This window comes from Anolis carolinensis, chromosome 4, assembly GCF_035594765.1.
Source record: "Anolis carolinensis isolate JA03-04 chromosome 4, rAnoCar3.1.pri, whole genome shotgun sequence".
Classification (NCBI taxonomy): domain Eukaryota; kingdom Metazoa; phylum Chordata; class Lepidosauria; order Squamata; family Dactyloidae; genus Anolis; species Anolis carolinensis.
In genome coordinates, this window is record NC_085844.1 from 106,213,857 (window position 1) to 106,234,421 (window position 20,565).

The 20,565-nt window shown below is 38.1% G+C and overlaps 1 protein-coding gene across 7 annotated transcripts in view; it reads right to left on the reverse strand.

Moving 5' to 3' along the window:
* The window catches only part of cdh12 (cadherin 12), an 868,710-nt gene that overhangs the window by 277,782 nt on the left and 570,363 nt on the right, over nt 1-20,565 (reverse strand). The gene's annotated exons all lie outside the window — the stretch shown is intronic.

Here is a 20,565-nt window from a genome sequence, read left to right on the forward strand (position 1 = left end):
TATCACAGGCCGTGCAAAGAGGCTGCTGCGTGCTTGCACAAAGCTTCCCCATGACCTCTGCCTGTTGGGCTAATCAAAATAGAAAAAAAAAAACCAAGACGTGTCTTACACAAGCTGAGTCTATTTCATGGGGTGAGCACCTCCAATTTTCTCAGCTGCATCCTGGCTCTGGATACGGAAGGATGCTCCCTTAACCCCATTCCTCAAACCCAGGCCTCCTTGAAAGGAAGAAAGTAAAGAATCCCAGGAATGGAAAGGGGAGTTCCCTATTGTCGCTACTGGGATGGATCTTCCTGGATCTTTCAGCTACCTATTCGAAAACCGATTTTTTTCATTAGCCAATTTTTGGGAGGATCCCAAAAACATAATGAAATTTAGATACCAAAAACATATCACCCTCCAGCCAAATTGCACAAGCATAGCAGACACTTCTATCCCTTTCCCCTTTGCCCCTTGGTATAGAGAATAGCAGATGAATTGGGTCCATGTCATCCCTGTCACCATGGCAGATAGCCAAGACCTCCAGAGATCTCTGGACTTTTGCTGACATCACTAAAGTCACCTGAGAAACTAGGAAAAGGGAGCTAGGCCATCGATGGTGCTAAGCAGTGACCAGGAGCTCTTCTCAGCTTAGCAACTGCTGGTGTGGCAGCAGAAAGAACAATCAAGGTAAGGGTGACCATCCAGCATGTCCAAATCAGGTTCAGTCCATTAACCATCTGGACATTGTTCCTGCTGAATCCATGGCCAGTTCAAAGCATCAGTTCCTATGGATTGGCTTTCACATTTAAGTGACTGTGTAGATGAGCCCTCAATCCCTGACTGCTTTATCACATTTTCCCTGAGACAAACCTCTAGTTTCCGTCATCCCTTCCTCCTCCTGCATATCACAGCATTCCCCAAACATGCATTAAGCAGATTTGTGTGTCTTCAATCAATGTGAATTTTGCACAGAAAACAGCATTTACAATATTTGTCCGTGTAAATAGATTTTTTGAAGAAAAAGGTTTCTCTCACATTTTTCCAGAACAACCCCCTGCCCTCCCACATACACACACAAATTGTGTGCACAGTCCATCCTCAACTACATCATTTTATTGGCTGCTGCTGCTCAGTCGTTTAGTCATCTCCAACTCTTCATGACCTCATGGACCAGTCCACGCCAGAGCTCCCTGTCGGCCATCACCATCCCCAGTTCCTTCAAGGTCAACCCAGTCACTTCAAGGATACCGTCCATCCATCTTGCCCTTGGTCAGCCTCTCTTCCCTTTTCCTTCCATTTTCCCCAGCATCGTGATCTTTTCCAAGCTTTCCTGTCTCCTCATGATGTGGCCAAAATACTTCATCTTTGCCTCTAATATCCTTCCCCCCAGTGAACAGCCGGGCATTATTTCCTCCTGCACCAAAGTTCAAAAGCATATATCTTCCTTCACTCAGCCTTCCTTATGGTCCAGCTCTCGCATCCATAGGTTACTATGGGGAATACCATTGCTTTAACTATGCAGACCTTTGTTGCCAGTGTGATGTCTCTGCTTTTCACTATTTTATTGAGGTTGGCCATTGCTCCCCTCCTCCCCTCCCTCCTATCCTTTAGAAAAAAACTTAAAAAGTTGTTGTGGGACCAGGCATTAGAGCTGCAGGCATAGCGATAAAAATGAAATGATATATGTGAATGACAATGGACAGACTTTGAATTATGTCTTTGAATTGAATTGATGAAATTTTAAATGGATGTTTTATAATTGATGTTTTAACTATTTGTTTTAATTGTAACTGTTATTAGAGTTGTTGTATTTGGCATCTAATGGTTGCTACCCTGGGTCCCTCCCCTCTCCCCCCCCCCCCCCGGCCGGGGGTGAGAAGGATAGGATATAAATGTAAGAAATAAATAAATAAGGGTCAACATTAGGGCATCTTGTTCATATTTTTTTTGTCTATCTAGTCTTTTATCTTAGGGGTATTAATTGCAACAATGAGAGTAAGGTTTTTTGGGGGAAGTTACATTTTTTTACCTTTACCAGAACATCCTGAGTATTTTCTCTCCTGTTTCCTACCATAATATCTTTCATAGCATTCTCTATGCTGCACCGTACACAGTTATAGATACCAAATACTCCTACAAAAATACCACATGCATTTTTTTTGTAAAATAAGTCTCAAATTGTAAATGATGCTTGAAAACTATGAAGTTTTGGAAGACCTTCTTGCAGCAGGAAGAAAATTGCTAAAATTACTCACTGCTCCCCTTGAGAACAAAATTAACAAAGAATTAAATCCTTACTCTCTTAAGGCACTTTGATTTGCTCTTCCTGTTAGATGTAGCTTCTTTCTGCTTATACACACAGAAGCTGGGACTTGGCCCTTTTGAAGTGACAGATCACATGAAAATGCAAGAACACAAAATGAGTGGTTTGCATGTGCATCACGTAGCAAGGATTTCACTGCATAAATACACTTTCTGTGTAGAAGACGTGTCTTGATCTGGGTTTGGGTTAAATGTCCAACACTGCAGAATGTGTTTCTATACGTACATATGATCTACAACTTAACATAACTTTTTACCTTTCAATAACAGCAATGGTTAAGCCACTGAGTTGCAATGGGTCAAGCCACTGAGTTGCAATGGGTCTGTCATTGCTATAAGTCTGGACATCAGAACTGGATTCCCGGCTAAGCCATGGAAATCTATTGGGTGACTTAGGGGACGTCACACATTCTCAGCCCCAGAAAACCTTTTTTCAATTCACCTCAGCATTACCATAAGTCAGAAATGACTTGAAAATACACAAGAATAACAACAAGAAGGAGAACAATAATGATGGCCATCTGTGCTGGGCCCCTTTGGACCCATCCTTCCAAATGTGAGTGCCCTGGCTTCCTATAACAGGAAAATATTGCCAAGATATGGCATATAGCTTTGTGATGCAGATCAGACTGTCAGTCTTAGTAAATGAATTAACAATTGACCTGTGTATATGAACCATTGCCAAATGCTATAATGTATATTGAATTACTTGTGAAGCACCCTTTTTATGTGAATGAGGAATAAGCACTCAAGAACTTTAACCACCTACAGGTTTTACATTTCTACACAAAGTTAACACACACACATTTTAACTACAGTTAGTATGATAGAAGCAAAAATCAAAGTAGAACAGAGAAAGGAAACAAATATGGCTTGATAACAGAAACAAGACACTCCAATGAGCTTTGAAATATGCTCCAATGATCACTGACAAATTCTTTTTAGAGGACTGTTTTATGTAATCATGATGTCCAATTAATCATTGACAAATGTGGTCAATCACTAGAAGGCATTAAATAATATATGAGCCCTGAAATTGAGTGCCTGTATCATTTTATTTTAAATGGGCATAATAAAGAGTAAGTCTTGGGACTAAGTTCCACTCACTTTCAATAAATATGATACCTAGAAAGCTGTTTCATCTCCAGTTACTTAATATAAAATGAAAATACTTAATATCATTCTACATATTCTTCTTTTAGATCACACTTTCCCGTAAAAAGATTCTGTAAATGATATCTATGACTGAGTGTAAATATATATCTCCAAGTAATCTTTAAAGGTTTCGAGCCTAAAGATATTAGAAACAGAATCAATAGGCAGCAAAAAAAATGTTAGTAATCTGAGATAGTCTATTTTAGAAATCTAAAGTCACACTAAGCATCCAAGATAATAGAATTGGAAAAGAACACAAGAGCCATCAAGTCCAATGCACTCAGGAATACACAATCAAAGCATTCATGGAAGACGACCATCCATCCTCTATTTAAAAACCTCCAGCATCCTCTGAGGCAGCATATTTCACTGCCAAATATCTTTTACATTCAGGAAGTTTTTCATAATGTTTAGATGAAATCTCTTTTAATACAGTTTGATTATGATAGAGTTGTATTAACAATTTTGCACAGAAACAACTCACAGAAATGATATGGAAACCATCACTATCTTCATTTGCACATGCCTACAACTCTCTTACATTAGCACATGAAACCAAATCTTGTTCTGTCCTTGAAGAAGGAGAAAGATAGGGTCTTTGTTGTTTCTATTTTTAGATGTGCTTTTACACAGAAAATAGGAGAATAAAAACAAGTTAAGGAGAACAGAGAATTCAAAGGGTACTTTTTTTCCTTTTTAATGCTAAACTTAAAATTCAACGTGTCAAGCAACTCAGCTAATCTTGTGTTCCTGACCATCCTGTGGGAGCCAGGAGCACCAGGTTAATAAAAGAGTAAAACATCAAGTGTCTCTTAATAGAAAAACAATCAAGGAGCTATTCAGGGCCTCTCCTTTTTATAGGAAAGATCAATCACTTGGCAGAGAGACAATGTAAACATACAATATTTCCCAATGAAAACTCATTAGAGTCCAGGTCCTTGGAATACAATATCTCTTTGTATGTACCTCTGCTCCTCAGTCCTGCTCACTTTCCTACTTGCTTGATGGTTAACAGCTCGATTTATCTAACATACAACATTACAACAGGGAAATATGTTTTAAGAATAGGAGCATATAAATGTGTGCATATGTGAATCAACAAAAAGCTCTCTCTTAATATCACCTCCCAACCATTGAAGAAATGATGTCAAGACTAGGGGACTCTATCACATTGGAATATACTCTATTTCTGAGACTCTTTGAACATGATTCATTCACATCACATGACATTAGTCCCATTCCATCAGTAATTCATTGGAATCTGTCTGAAAAATGTCACAGAAATTAAGTAATTGTACATGGGAGTCTAATCATGTTTTTTTTAATTAATATGGTTCTGAGGTGCCATTTTTAATTGTGATTGTAAAATCAGTATGCATTCTATCAGATAGAAACTTTCCAGAATGGCATTGCAGAGAGATTAGTTGATGTCTGCCGATAGAGTACTTTTTGTATGCTTCTCCAAGCTTTTTGTATGCTTCTGCAAGGTGTTTAGAGTGGTTTCTAGATCTTCTTTTGAATGAGCACCGACTACACTATAATCAGCATATTGGAGTTCTATAACAGATATTTTTGTGACCTTGGTTTTGGTTTTGATTATTTGTGTTTCAAAAAATATATACTTTCCTGGCTGTCTCTCACTGGGAGAGTGGCAAGAAAAAATTCTAGTCAAATACATGGTTGTTCTGCTGAAATTGTGATTTCCCTATCTTGTGTGATTAAATCCTTAGTAAAGGTTTCACACAAGCTTAATGTAATCACAGGAGAGAATGGGAAGGAAGGGTGAGAACCAGTGTTGTAGCTCAGCCTGAGCTGGAGCAAGACTTTGGCCCCATTCAAGACTGAAATTCAACTACCTTTGCCTGAATTGATTCCAGCAGAGGATTCTGGAACCAGAGATGAGGTTTCAAGGAGGCACTTTGAGCCACATTCCTGTTCCCAGTCAAGGCCAGTTCAGCAAAGGCCAGATGGGCATGCTAGCCCAGAGAAGGAGGATGAATTTGACAGAAGGGAGATGTTTATCCAGGGATGGAGCTGGAGGGAATGTTTACGAAGGAGTCAACGTCTGGTTCAGAGGCACGTTAAGGAGCAGCTTTCCCATGAGAAGGAGCTCTCCCTTGGAACAATAGCTTTGAAATTTCCATAAATACTTCTTGCTTTCTCTGCATCCGTGAAATTCAAGCTGAGATTCTGCCTTGCTGTACCTTGATTCCAGTTAAGCCTTCCTGTTTCCTTGTCATGTGGATTACAATTACCTTCTACCTTGCTACCTTCTATCTTGCTGTACATTGATTCCAGTTGAGCCTCCCTGTTTCCTTGCTGTGTGGAGTACAGTCCTCTTGGATTACTTTGAGTTTGGTTCTTGCTTCTCGTGGCTTCCTGTTGTTTCCTGATTGGGAAGTGAACTTTGTGTGGACTACTTCTGATACTTATTGTGCAGTCCAGTTCCAGTTTGGATCATAACCTTGAGTGACTTCCTTTGACTTTTGCTTAAGGACGGATAAGTATTTTGTATTGTGGTTTATCCACTCTATTGACTTTGAATTTTATTTGCTTGTGCTTACTTATATTCTCCAATAAACAGCTTGATTGTTTATATTCTGGGCTCCAGAGTGGTTTTCAAGGTGTCTATGCAGCCTAGGGGTGTGACAACCAAGTTATTCACAAGTATTTACTTGCAATTAGACCAACATGAGCTCAATCACGTCCTGCTAGTAAAAAGTGTGAGATGAGAAAGAGAGAAGATCACTGATAGGTTATATTCACTTTTTGTGGATTTTGCAATTAGGGCCTTTGCTACAGAATGTAAGAACAAAATGTGTCCAAACTAGAGAAGGGATAATGTTATCCCCCAAGTTAGTTGAAATAATTTATTTCCAACTGAGCATGCCCAATTCCATGCTTTTTAACAAGATGTGGAAATCAATGGTATTAGGCATTAGGTTTAATTTCTGAATCAAAGCTCAAGTTTTCCTATTTAACTCAAATTGTTTTTTTTTTTTTAAGCTGGAAATTCCAAGAAAGCAATTTAAACTGACAGAGTCAAAACTTAGAAGCATTTTTTCATTAACTCATGCCCATTCTATAGAACTGGTTTTAAATATATAAATTGTAATTCATACACAGTTTCTGATATAAGTATCTAATTTCAGTTTATATTCTCCACTCCTTCAGGTGCAAATAAGATTCCTAACGTCATCAAAGAAAACTCTTTCATTAACTTACAGCTTTTCACAAACACTTCTCATCTCCTTAAAAAGGGAAGAGGGAGAGTATGAATATGACTTTTCTCTGTATAGTATTTATCAGAATAGAAAGCCTAGCACATACTCATCGCATAATGAAAGTCTAACTTTCCCACCATTGCCCTTCTTTCAAATGACTGCCAGATATTTTATTGAAACAAAAGTTCATAATTGACAACCTGGAAGAAGAGATATCTAAGGAGATTGAAATTACACTCATTAAACAGTATCATAACTTTATTTTAAAAATAAAGAGTAATATTTAAAATTGTATCTGAAAATTCAGGGAAGGGCCTGCATGGGTTAATTAGTAATCAGATTAAGAAAAAAAGAAAGACATTCAGATATATTGTTTTTGGAAAAAAAATGTCGTTAACATCTGGACCCTTTTGGCCCATCTACTCAAATACATTGCGCTTTGTTAAGTTCTCTAAAGATTTCCCTGTTGAATGGTATTATATATGAATGTATCCAACTCAAGGGATGGAAAGTCACTAAATTGGGAGGAGTGGGGGGAGTGGAGGGTATAACGAAATATGAATAGATGTTAGGATGTATTGTATTAGTTTATGCATATATACATGAATATTTGTTTCATTATTTTTATGAACATGTAAATGGGAAATAATAATCATGAAAGATTGCCAAATTGAATACATAATTAAATGCTGTTCTATCTTTAAAAAAGAGATAAGAAAGCAAGGATAAAAACACTACATGGCCATAAAAATAATGCCAGGAGGCAGAGTTCTAGCTTGCTCTTTTCTTCAGCATGTTGTATTTGTATGTTCAGGGATACCCCACTAAGCACTATAGAATCCTTTGTCACACAAATACACAAAACAGGTCAAATGACACAGGCCAAAAAGCTTTACTATTTAGTCTTTTGTTTATGTGAATGACAACTGAGACAGAATGTATTAGTGAGTGCACCCACTAACCCAGAGAGGAGTTGTTGATTGGAAAGTTCCATAGAATGGCTTCCCATATAACTAATCATTCACCATGGTAAATTAAGATTTGGTGTCATCTATACTACACGAAAATGCAGTGCTAGTGGTCCGTTATCATGAGGCACTCAAAGACAACTCATAATAATAAAGATTAATCCAGAATAAACCTGGAAAGCTGGAATAAACCTGGAAATGTGGGGACTACTAGAATCACCATCAGTGATCTCAGCAGCAGTCTCCAAAGTGATCCTGCTTCTGCGATCTCAAGCAGCTCTTGGAGGAGGAGTGACAATGTCATCCTCCTCTCCCTCATCATTTTTTCTGGTTTTAGAAGGTTAAAAAGACTACTTACCAAATGTGGAGGCTTCTAGGGACTTTGTTTTCCTACTAAAGGAAGCATGGAGCTGTGGCGGAGAAATTCCCTTCTCCCTTCTCCAAAATCACAAAAAGCGGGTGAGTGAGGGCAAGATGCCAGTGGCCATAACCCCTCTCTGTGTTGATACTGTTTGAGCACAGGAGGGAATGTGACCACCCCCTCACCCTAAAAGTGAAGTTTTGTCCCCTGAGTTGACACCAAATGCACAAGAGAACCAGAGTTTTGAATTCTGGTTCCTTGTGCATTTTTTTTTGCTGTGGAGAAGGGTCCTTTGGCTATGTCTATGCAGACAAAACAATCTGGACTCACCACTCAGTTGTTGTACTAAGTCCACTTGATACATGGGCAAGATACACAGTACAATCACTAGCTGTTACTACATTTGATTTACTTTAGATAGATGATAGATAGATAGATAGATAGATAGATAGATAGATAGATAGATAGACAGATAGATAGATCTGTTTCTTGATTAGTCCACTGACCATATCAATAATAAAAGACAAAAACAAAAATACATAGACAAATAGACTACACTAAAACTCTTGTAATAGTTAACTTAAATAAATTAAAACATGATAAAACTTGACTAAATAATAAATTTGGTAAAACTGGATTAAATTACAATATTATTTACTTTGGAATTTCCTGGAAGCTCTGGAGTGATCTCATGAAGGTGTTGACAGCTGCATCACACTGGATCTGGCTCAATTCTGCATTCACATGCCAACACTACTATCTGGCTGCTAGTGAGTAGATCTCCCTGAGAGGCTTGCTTGGTTATGTTACATTTCTTGAAAGATCATGTTGGGTGCCCAGTCATATGAACAAAATGCATAACCAGCAAGCTTTTTAGCAGTGATGGCCTCAGCATATTATGAGAAGGTTTGGCCATGTCAATTATCAAAAGGCTCCCATAGCGACATTGGAGCAAATATGGAGTCCTTTAAATCAGAGTTTTCGAGTAAGTGTAGACACAGCCTTATGAGCAGTAGTGTATATTTATCAATTATCCACAGTTATGCAAAAGCACACTTCCAACATTAGCTTCTTCACCAATCTCTTCAGACAGGGAGGTGCAGAGAAATCCTTATAGCAAACATTACTTTTGGTTTAAATTACTGTGAGTCAAGAGGCATACAAAATTAAGTCATCCTCTATGTAGTTATTCAGAGAAAGCAGGAAGGGTCAAAATGATAGTGTCATTTGTACTATAGTAACTGAAACTTTAAATGCTTATGTCCTAAAGAGTATTAATTCAGTACTACGGTCTCTCAAAATTAATGGAAGTAAATGAAGCTACTTGCCTCCCCCAGCACCACCACCACCACAATCAAACATCTTTAAAAAACTGAAGGCTTCAAGGGACAAAAGTGCAGTAGAAGTGATTTTATTCATTTGGGCCTCACTGTTCACAGTTCCACTTTTTCTTTCTCGTGTTTAAATGGAAGAGCACAGCATGCATAACTGATGAAACTTTATAATGAGGAATCAATAAGCTTCATTACTAGCACTGTAAAAAAAGATTTTTTTTATTTCTCAGTACCTTCAGTGGCAGCATAGCTTTTACATCACATATACAGGCAGTCCCCGAGTTACTATTGTCCTTACTTTTAACTTTTATTTTCAGCAGCTATTAATCATTCTATACACTAGACTCATTAACACCATTTTATCACAATATTTATTTATTTAATTATATTTATTTATTTATTATTTTTGATGATATTGTTATAACTAATTCTGATATCATGTGGCTAAACCAGTGCTGTGAAGACATATTAGAAAAGGTCAGCATGGTGGTTAGAGCAAGTAATGAAAAAGTTCTTTGCAAGTGCAAGACAATTTAAAAAAAAACCAAAAACTTATGTAGCCATTCCTCCTCCCTTTCTCCCTAGGAAGGCAAGCAGAGGAAGGGTCAACCTAAAAAGGGGAAGCCCAGCCCTTTTTTATAGGCCCTAGGAAAGCCTTTTGTAGAAGGCATCTGGCCTGCAGGCTATATGTTGTGCAGGCCTTTTCTAAACCAGTCATCCTTAACTTTTTTTTAGGAGTGTGTGAATCAGTTCTGTTTTTGTTCTGTTTTCATTTAGAATTTTGATTGCTGTCCGTTCTGTTTTTGAGAAGATTCTGAGAGATATGTTTCTGTTTCGGCAACAATCTTCCTGAACAGGAAGGGGAGGGGGGAGGGAGAGAATGAAAACAGAATAGATTATGTGCTATTTCACACACCCCTGCCATTTTTCTCTCCCAATTTGGCAGAGACAGGCACCATATTTTCCCCATTGACTACAATTATTCTTTCTTTCCTGGAAACCTGCAGGCTTGTGGATCAGCACTGGTCTTCGGATCAACACTTTAGAGGAGCACTGTTCCAGACTGTGAAGGAGTATTTATTAATTATATATATTATATAACCGCTGCCACCAATGTAAAGATGTTTTATTAAACGCTGCCACCAATTAGTAAAGATCTTTATAATGATGCCACCAGATGTAAAGGGGATTATTAACGCTTGACACTAGTTTGGGAAGATTCAGCCACAAGCTACTCAAAGAGGAGAGCTTTTAATTTTGTTTTTTCTTCCTTCTTCTTGTTTACTCTTGATGGTAATATATGTGACAGAGGCTGAGATGTTTGAAGAACAATAACCAGTTTATTCAGGCACAGAGCTTAGTGGTTACAGTAACTTTCTCTTTAGAGGCACTTTAGTTAACAGTTGCAATATTAGAATGAGTTGATTCAAACTTCCTAAAATGTCACTTCTTTCTCTACTGCTTTTAAACTGCAGTCACCCTGTGATAATCCTTATCAGGAGACAGACTACTTTAAAATAAGTCATCAAACTTATTTTAAACTGACTCAAAATAAGCAATTGAGCCTCCCTGATTCCTTCAACTTAGGATCAGTCTTCCCTGTACCTCATCAGGGCACAGACTAACTGCTTCTCTTTTTAAACCTGCACTTCTCCACCAAAACGGCAATTGGCTCTGCCCACTTCTCAATGGCAACCAACTCATGAGTGCAGAGATGCAATAACTGAAATATTGACCCTTTTAAAACACAATTAAACATAACATCTGTAAACCAAAAAGTTCACACTTCATTACACAGACTATATTGGAAAACAGTGGCAGATGAGCCACTATTTTGCCCCTCTTGAATTATGTTTTAGGATACAGTAGGAAACCTATATGTACTCATAGAATCATAGAATCATAGAATAGTAGAGTTGGAAGAGACCACATGGGCCATCTAGTCCAACCCCCTGCTAAGAAGCAGGAAATCGCATTCAAAGCACCCCCGACAGATGGCCATCCAGCCTCTGCTTAAAAGCCTCCAAGGAAGGAGCCTTGGAAGGAACTCATTTAATCATTCCTCCAAGGAAGGAACTCATTTAATTACTCTGAATATGAAGAGGTGGTTGATGTTCTGCCTGTGAAGAAGGACATCATTATATAGTGCAACTGTTCTCAAAACATATCCCAACATCATGCTATCCTGAGTTATTGCAACCTTCCATTTCAGTAATGTGAATGTACATATGATTTCTGGATCCATGTGTTATGAGTCATGTTTTGTCTGTATGCCAGGCTTATTAATATGCCCTGTGGAATGTAGATAAAATCCTCAATATATGAGTTACTGCTCTTGATAGTTAGAATAGCTATTCAGTGCTTTGTCATTTAGTGAAGTTTCTGGACTGCCAGCTTTTCTGCTTCAAATTCTGTGAAGTTTACCAAGCAACTCCTGTATCTAAGAGAATCCAAATGTGTTAAATCAACTGCTGATGTTATTGTCATAAATAATTTTTCTTCTGTTCAATCTGAATTTCTGTCCTTTATGGTGGAGTAAGCGGAAAAGACCGTACCCTAGCATGCACCAAGGCCTTTTTTTTATAGATTCCTGCAAAAACAAAGAAACATATTTTATAGTTGGCGGGGTTGCTAATCATGTAAGGATAGCTAAGAAGTGAAACCACACTACTTAGAAATCCCTGAGCTCCCTGAGTAGCATGGCATCAAGCATACATATACTTACTTTGTCTTGTTTCTTGAGCATGTGCACACTTTGTCATGTGCAATGGCACATACTGCTAGACCTATATTCCTATTTCTGATCTACTACTCTTTCCAATCTCATAAAATGTGTATTTATTCATTTTTTCTCTAACAGTACATATTGCATTTTTGATTTCTGCTCACTTTTTCAAATGTTTCAAAAAAAAATATCTCTACTGTCTCACCCCCTGTTCTTTAATGACCCTTTAATGCCTCTTTTCCTGCTGAGGGAAATTGTTTAAAGTGTCTTTGTTCTTTTGAATTACTAAGCACAAAACCTTATACCACCCGTAACTTTTCCAAATGGCCTATGCATCCCTGACTTTCAACACACCGATTCGATACTTAGTTTAGTTTGTGAGCTTCTATTCAATCTGACCTCCTTGCTCCTCAGAATAGTCTATTTTCAAAGGTTTGTCTCCAAGAGTATTTATGGCATTATTTTTCTTCACCCTTTTAGTGTTTCAAATAGACAAAAAATGCCCCTGCTGCTTCTGCCTCTATTTTTAATGTTTACTTCCCGCTGAGGAAAATCATTTTACATGTCTCTGGTTTGATGCACTACTAAGCCCAAAGCCATAAACTGTCAAATACAGTCCTTGGAAAAGTACCTTTTGGACTGCAACTTCTATAATGTCTCAACCGCAAAACCAGTAACCATGTTAACTAGGGACAGTCTTTTTTTGCTGAAGTTCAAAAAAGGAAGGTTTTTAAAGACTTCTCCAGACTTTCTCATATGGATCCCAATCCCTTTTTTGCCTTTGACTAAGAATTGGGGTCCCAACATTTAGATATCGCCTTTGTGTTTTTCTACCATACTCTAACTTTCAGATAAGCTTGTACTCCTCTATATTTACCCTCACATAGAAATTATATATTTTCAAAATAACAGTTGCATCTTTACATGCACAGTCAGTGTTGCCAACATCACATAAATGCCTTGCAAAGACCATTGCCTGGATGCCATGCTCCAACCTTAAAAAGTAATTTAAGGAGCCCCTGGTGGCATAGTGGGTTAAAGCCTTGTGACATGAAGGTTGGGTTGCTGACCTGAAGGCTGCCAGGTTCAAATCCCACCTGGGGAGAGCGTGGATGAGCTCCCTCTATCAGCTCCAGCTCCATGTGGGGACATGAGAGAAGCCTCCAACAAGGATGGTAAAAACATCAAAACATCCCGGCGTCCTCTAGGCAACGTCCTTGCAGACGGCCAATTCTCTCACACCAGAAGTGACTTGCAGTTTCTCAAGTCGCTCCTGATATGAAAAAAAAAGTTATTTAAGGCAGTAGCACTTATGGGAAAAATTACAAATATTTTGATAGCTTTTGGAGAGACAAGTAAATATATGTGATAGAATTCTTAATGCAAAGCAATCAAGAAACAAGCACTGTTGTACTTTTTTGTAGACCTATGAGCTTTATGAATAGATATTGCACCAAGGCTAACCTTGTCTAAAAAGATACATAGATAAGCATTGGCTTCAGAGTCATATCATGGAATTTGTAAAATAGGAGAGGAAGTTGTGCAGCCTTCCAGATATTATTGCACTGCAGTTCCAAATACTTTTCCTAAACTTGAAAAACATTTGGGAGGTGAACCAAAGCCAAAAACATCTTTCAAGTTACTCTGAATTCTGCTCAAGGAGAAAAAAAAAAGGGGGGGCTTGGATGTATTTCAAGCCATGACATATCTACATATGCAACTGCTAATTATATTGACAGTGTTGATGGGGTTAGCTTGCTATTAGAGTATGAAAATGTAATTAACCAAATGAGAGAAAAAGAAAAAGTGAGAAGGGTGTCCTCCTTGAAAAGACTGGAAGCTGTCAAGGTGTTTTAAAAATAGTTTGGAAACTGTATTCAAAGATATTCCAAAGCAGAACTATTCAAAGTTGTGGTCTACAATAACTTTCTGGGAAACTGAAAAACCCACTTGTAGCCTATGGACACATATTGATGGATTAAGAAAAAGTCAGTTCCTAGCATGAGGTAGCCTAAGAAGTCCTGTAATGTTTTGGAATGCATCCTGTCATCCCTAATGGTTGTGTATACCAATAACATACCTGGAAGGTGTTAGGTTGCTCATACCTGGAAGGTGTTAGGTTGCTCAAATTTTGTATCTATATTAAACAATACTTTCATTATTATAGGTGCCATTAGGGCAGATCTTTTGAAACATCATATCTAAGATATTCTAACTATTTTTCTGCCATGGGATTGAAGGCAACTGTCAACTCTTGTTAAAGCAAAATACAAGAGGCCATCTTAGGTTTCAAGTCAAAGAAAAGGCAAGAGAATAAATAAATCAATTTAACAGCACACCACTAAAAACAGAGTTTTTTTTTAAAAAAAAGCTGTCCTATAAAAACACAGCAATTTCAGAAACTATAAAAACAGAAAAATAATAACGAGCACAAATATACAATATTTCCATCCACTACAAACCCTTTCTGCAGAACCTATTAATTGCAAAATACCTGATTAAGTAAAATGGTATCAAACTGTCAGAAGGAGGAGGACTAGCTAGCATCCTCTGGAAGAGAATTAAACATATATAAAGCAGTCTTCATGTAGGCCCCTTCATATGGCCTCTCCAGATAAACCTCTGACAATAGCAGGATTGCAAGTAACCTCCCCAAGGATCTTAAGACTTAGACAGGCTCACATAAGTATCTCAGAAAGTCTGTGCCTAAGCTGTAGGTTTATCTGAATGTAAGCCTACGATAAACGTCAGACAAGAACCCAGAAAAATAAAAATGGCTGGCAAATCTTATTACCTAAAGAAGAGCAAGCTACTTATGGAACAAAAATACAGAAGAAAAAGGTCTGTTTAAAAAAAGAGACAATAAGTTTGAAGTTGACCAAAGCAGTATGAATTTTCTGAATTCTACATGCTGACATGTTGACCCTATTCATGCAGACATTGACTATAACATTGAGTGTGAACATGCCATCATGAAATATCAGGAGTATTTTATGCTGCCACAACTGCTCCATACTCTAATGAATGCAGTTCCTCTCCAGTTCCTCTCTCTCAGCCAGCCCCCAAGTTATGAACATGATAGGTTCTGCAGGTTTGTTCGCATGTTGAATTTGTATGTAAGTTATAGGGTAGGGCAAAAAAGTCGAATCCCTCGTATGTCGGATCTGATTCATTTGTTTTGTCACTTTTGAACCGAGTTTCGAAGCGGGTTATCCCTCCATGTGTATCCCGCGATATCAAACCAGGATAGCCAATTTTTCTAATGGCGTCATATGTTTTTCAGTACTTAAGCCAATAAGCCATGCATTTTTAAAGCATCCAAACTTGGTTTGAGTGAGGTGCAGGCTAGCCTGGGCTTGCCTTGCCTCCCTATGGCCAATCACAGAAGGGAGGGAGTCTCGTTTGCAAAGTGCATTGGTGGCTGGCTGTGGTTGCTATTCAGGGGAGAAATCCCCTTTCCCCTTTCGCGTCCTGGAGTGTTTGCTTTTTATGGGCCTCTTAAACCGGGTTGCAAAAGAATCGGGTTGCAAGAGGAGGGAGTTTGTTTGCAAAGGGCATTGGTGGTGGCTGTGGTTGCTCTTCAGGAGAGAAATCCCCTTTCTCCTTTCCCTGTCCTGGAGTGTTTGCTTTCTATGGGCCTCTTAAACCGGGTTGCAGGAGAACCGGGTTGCAAAAGGAGGGAGTCTTGTTTGCTTGCTCTGCAGGATCTCCTGAATTGTTCTGAATTTTGGTGAGCTAGCAGCGTTAAATGTTTTCTACCACTGTACAAAGTTTTAAGATGATAGCTCAAATAATGAGGTGGGAGAGTCCTGCACATTTCCCCTGGTGCTGTTTTGGGCCACTGCGCATGCGTGTCTGCCATTAACGAATTAATTTCGAATATTCCAAATATTCATTAAGTTTCAAAACTTTTTTGTGCCAAATTTCGGAAGTAGTTTCAGAAATGAAGTGCCAGCACCCCCTACTTTAGAAGTGAGCATTGAACCATTTTTTTCATGGATCGCACATGCCTAGTAAGTTACACATTTTTAAGTGTAACTCTAGTCTCTCTCTCTCTCTCTCTCTCTCTCTCTCTCTCTCTCTATATATATATATATATATATATATATATATATATATATATATAGTATGTATATATATACTGTGTGTGTGTGTGTGTGTGTGTGTATATATATATATATATATATATATGCGCTTTTGGATAGCATAAGAAAACATTAACACTCCTGTGGTGTTTGTTTTGCTGCCCATGCCCTGTTCAGAAGATTTCACCTCACTTTCTATTCCTGTGATAGTGGGATTTTGAAAAAAAAAATCACTTGTTGTGGAAACAAGGATTGGTGTTAAAGCTTCAGTGACAACACCTTTATGCCATGATAACTCTTCCAGGAGTGAATTCCCCTTCCAAGGTGTAGATTTCTCTCACTTCCTGTTGTCTCATCCCCATTCCTAAATATGAGTTATTTGTAAATCAGATGCGTGTAACCCAAGAACTACCCGTACTTTTAAAGAGATCCCTCCAGTCTCCTCTAAAGAATGACCTGAAAACAACCCTGGAAAACTGTTTAGCACTACCCATAGGTAAATAAAAACCTTGCATATTACAACCTGGGAAAAATTCATACAGAAGATAAAGTGAATATGAGATTTTTCAAAAATTCCGTTTTATTGATTTATAAGAAAGGGGAATCTTATATTCTAGATACAGGTGCACCACACTGCATCATCAAACAGGTTGTGTATGCTCATTAACAGGTTCTGAAATTCACATCATTCTACTTTGGGGCAGCCTTGAGAAGGGGATGGCACCCATCATTCTGAGTATTCCAGTGCCCTCTAGGCATGTAAAAGGTTCTGGTAGCACTTGTAATGACAGTAGACAGGATAATGATGAGGCAACTGTAGAAGGAAACGGGGAAAGAACGGAGCAATTCCTCCTTTCCCACCTCCCCTCTCTCACATGACTTCATCCCTCTGATTTTTATCATTACAAAGTCAGAGTATTGACTAACAGTTTGAGTTGCCCAGTGGGCAACACAAAGTGAAAAATGGGGAAAGGGCAAGGATAGAAGCCCCATGGGATCTGGGGTCACTGAGCTATGTAGATGACATACAGCTGCCAGGTTGCATAAGTGTGACTCTTTCTCTCTGTATTGTATTGTATTAATTGAAAGACATAGAAATTACATAATTTCCAGTTGTTATATGTGTGCACTTATTATACGAAAGCAATAATCAAACCTGTTGATGCAAGTGTGTGTCATCTGTGAATCATAGATAATCAATGAATAAGCATCACATAATATGTAATGTAAGTGCTCATATTATCAAACACCATCATATTCTCACTTCATTTATGTATCTTGGAATGAACTTGTAAAGGCTCAAATCATGTCTTTACAAATCTGACATAGTCTGCTATAGGCCTCATGCCTTTTATTTAGGCTTTTTTAGTGTATGTGTGTGTGTGTGGGGGGGGGGGGGGGTATTACAGGAAAATGAAGCAGATCTCTATAAAATGACCAAACACAGAGATATAAATATACTAAAAGTAAATGAAAGATAAAAAAAACACAGAGAGTTAAGAAAGCCACCGACAAGAAGAATCTGGCACTTCTGAAAATCTACACAATTCTGGACTTACTATGCAGTGAAATTACTCATTGCTTTGAGGAGAAATTAGTGAAGAATTGCACTGCCAGTCAAAGAATTCACATTGCTTATATCCATACCATTTATTACATAAAATACTTGTGGTGCACCAGACAAGATTTTTTTAAAAAAACGAAGGACTGAAAAGAGGTGGTGGAGTTATGTGAGGGTGATTTTTTTTTCCAGTTTCCCCTTTATATTTTCCAGTGTGGGTGGAGATAATCTAGGCAGAACAGTAAAGGCGGGGGAAACCACTCTTATGGGCAATTTTCTCTTTTAGAATAATGAAGGGAATGTTTTTTTCAACCAGGACTTAAAATATTATTCTCGCAGCGCTTTATTCCCCCAAAATAGCTTGTAATAACTATGTAAGATTATCTGAAGCATTAAGAAATTGCAATCCATCTACAATGTAGACATCTATACCTCACATCCAATTTTGTTAGGCCATAGAATGATGGGTGCCGAAGAGTGATGATTACTTGTACTATGTACAAGTCATTACTCTGCTACCGGAATTGACAGCTTATTTTTTATTGTTTCTTCTATTTTTTAGAATATCTTTTAGAATACTTGTGTGTAAGCTCAACTAATGAAAAGCTTTCTTGTCTTTAACTACATTTTATATCTTCTGCTTGAAACTTCCCATTCCTTTGTTTTTCTGACTAAAACCAAATCTGTTTGGTATCTTAAGATCCATCAGCTTGCCGTCTAGTCTTTAATTCTAGGAATAGTTGTAAATACTAAATACTATTTGAACATAGCTGTGCCTGTTGTGCCTGAGGAGGTGTCTCAAAGGTCACAAAACACTATAGAACTTCCCCTCTATAAGCTGACGGGAAGTTCTTTACATGAAGATCCCAACTAGAAGGTGGTGTATCTTTCTGCTACCAATTATATTTATTTATACCCGGCTTTATCTCTACAGGAGGAAACTCAAAGCAGCTGCTCTACCAGTGGTGCTTAGAGGTTAAAGAGGATAGTTCTAAGGTACTGCAAGGATGGTTTCTACTCATCAGTCCACATTCCCTTATTTCAATCAATATGCTTCTAGTGTAAAAAGAGTGTATCAACTCAGGATTTTATGTAATTATTTTCTCTCGGATTGAAACCGATTTCTGTGAAATCTGTTGCTGTCATCAACTTCCATCAAGTTGACATCATGGTAACCCCATGAATGATAGTCCTCCAAGTCACTCTATTATCAATAGTCCTCCTCAGGCCCATCACTTCTTTGTTCGAGTCTTCCCATATGGAATGGGATCTTCCTGTTTTCCTATTGCCTTCCTTCTTACCAAGAATTATCATGTTTCCTAGTGAGCCATGTCTTCTCATGATATGTCCAAGTAGGACAGGCTCAGTTTAGTGATCTTGACTTCTAAAGAGAGTTCAGAGTTGATTTGCTCTAAGACCCATTTATTGACCCTTTTAGCAGTCCACATTATCCATAGAACCCTTCTCTAACAACACATTTCAAATGGTTGATTTGGTTCTTCCTATCAGCTATTTTCATTGTACATATTTCATAACCACACAGAGAGAAAGGAAATACAATGGCACAGAAAATCCTAACTTTAGTATTCAATATTTATACTTCAGGGGCCTCAGGAAGACAGTATCACTGGCCTTCAAAGACTTAGTCTGATTTCTTCTGATTTTTTGAGGAAATCTATGGATAGGAGAAAATGTCAATAAGCAAAAAAAGTTATAAATAAAGTATATTTTCTAATATTAAGTAAAACACATACAGGATATAATAGACAGTGTGTTGTATTTGAACTAGGGAGGTTTGGATTTAAACTCTCATCAAGGATTTTAAAGACAGAAAGGTAATAAGATGCAATGGAACCCATTCCATGATGCAGGGGGACTTCCTGTCAGCACTCATCATTCCCCATCAGATAAGTGCCTCAGATGTCCCAGAAAATAGGGGAGAAGGAGGATGACCACAGATTAACTTCTAAGCTCAGGAATCACTATAAAAATAGAGAAATGGGGAAAAACACTTGGATTTGATCTGTCAAATTTGCCCATGTTGAATTGTTCCAGTGACATGGAATAGAGAGGGTTTCCTATCATCAGTCTGGTTACAAACATTGACATTTCTCAACCCAAATTCTGCTTCATGAACCTGGCATGGCAATTTTTTGAAGTCATGTTTCTCCTCAAATAGTGTTTGGTGTAAGATTAGCTTCTTGGATCTTCTCAAGTGTAGCTGGATCCAAAGGGCAAGCCAGGTTTTCCCCCAAGTAGTGTCATGTTTAAGATCAATTGTTTCAGTCTACATAAAAGTAGTGGGATTGGAGGGGAAAGTCAAGTATCCCATACTCCTTTTTCCCAAGCTTTTCTCTTTTAAAAATGGAGTGGGTGGGGACTACACTGGCTCAAGGGATAAACCTGAAAACTGATAAATCCAGTTAAACTGGCAAGAAAAGACAATGTGTGAAGAGGAATGAGAAACAGAAGGATGTCCTTTATAACACTATGGGACATAATGCCACGTTAATATGACGCTTTCCCCCACCCCATGGGATAGAATCCCTAGTCATGGTTAACTCTGATATACTATTTTCCAGCCTATTTTACCTTGCTAAATTGTTTTGATAGTAAGAGTAGATGAAATAGAAGTCCCTGAAGGGGGAAGGATGCAAAGGAAATTGCACAATCAAATCATAGATTCATGTAACATATACAAATATAGATGTATATACTGAAGGCTCCTTTGACAGTACACAAATGCAATCTCTCTGTGTGTTTTAAGGGCTTAATCTGTGTTTCCTCTTTCACCATCTTTTCTGACTGTTGTATGCACTCTAAGCAGTTGAGGCTTAATCACCAATCA